Source organism: Tigriopus californicus, chromosome 9 (assembly GCF_007210705.1).
Source record: "Tigriopus californicus strain San Diego chromosome 9, Tcal_SD_v2.1, whole genome shotgun sequence".
NCBI lineage: Eukaryota > Metazoa > Arthropoda > Copepoda > Harpacticoida > Harpacticidae > Tigriopus > Tigriopus californicus.
The window spans coordinates 12,736,690-12,738,111 of record NC_081448.1 but is presented as its reverse complement, the minus strand read 5'-3'; positions in this window follow the sequence as shown (position 1 = coordinate 12,738,111).

Genomic DNA, 1,422 nt, shown 5'->3' with positions numbered 1-1,422 from the left:
AGAGACCTTTTTTAGTGTGTAGTTTAGATAATATCCTGTCATTTTGAGGCATTTTTAAACATTCAGGGTTTTTTGACCAAATGTCCAAAAAATAACAGTTTTCGTATCTTTTTTTGTTACAATCCTGAACTTAACTTGTTAATGAACAAGACCGTTCATCTAGCTCAACTTAGGATTACATGTATCCAAATCTTGGCTATGTCTTTTTAGCAAGATAAAGTGCAAAATCTGATAACCACTCTTCTTCTAACTAGTCTTCAAAAAAAATTATAAAATAGTGTTAATAGTTCGTGGCACTTTTTAGACCTTTTGGAGGAGGAGGCATTTTAAAAAGTTGCAATATTGGCTTTAGTAAAGTTTGCAACACCCAACTTGAGATTTTGTGACACAGGTGCACCAAAATGAACGTGCAAAAAAAATAATCCATGTAGTACAAACTGGCCATTTAACTTCAGTAATTTATTGATAGTTGACAAATTCATTAGATATAATATAACAAACGTAATTATTTAGTAACACTGTTTTGGCTCAATTGAAAATTAATCATAAAAACTCAGCGGTGTATAGAGTCTCAAATTTCACACATACTATTAATTAAAAACCAATAGCAATTTATGATATCTGTGAATCAAATATCTACATTTGCTTCATTATTAGGTCTATTTTTTAATATTTTGCCTATTTTAAAGATAACATAATTTCTATATTTCACCAAAAGTAGTTGAATACTTTTAGGGTCTCTAGTTATGAGAGCTCTGATTTAGCAGTTACTAGTAATACCCCCATACAAACAACTGAATTGATTTCTTTCCAAGGAATCTAGTCCAACTTCTTAACCCATACTCTTTACCATCAAATCACCCTGTAGAACCATCAATAGGAGTAATGAGATCAAATGATCATCAAAATTAAATGAAGGGTACAAGAAAGCTTGGAAAGTAAAGGTATCAGTTAATTTCTAAGTAATGAGTTATTATCAATAAAAAAGATTGCCTTAGTTTGATGTGAGAATATTCAGGGTGATATTTTGAGGCTAGCTAATGGTTTCCCAACATGCCATTACTGATGTGATACCATTGGAAAGAAAACAACTCTAGGAACATCCTTCTGTGATTATTTCTTTGATGGTATAGATAATTCAGTTCTTTTTGGATTTTTGATGTTGCTGAATGTCTCATTCAAATTTATCACGATTTCTTGTTTGATAACTTGTTCAGGATAGAGCTTGCAGAGTTGGAAAACAGAACTGTTAAGTCATTAACATCAATTGTTGTCTAGGGTTGTTAATTCTCTTTCTTTAAAACGACGCAAGAACAAACGTTGGCAGAGGGTTTACTAACGCCATCTTTCCTTTTTTTGCCGCAAAATGTCTCATTATGAAACAAGCAGTCCCTATGTTCCTGCTCTTGTGCCACCTCAGGG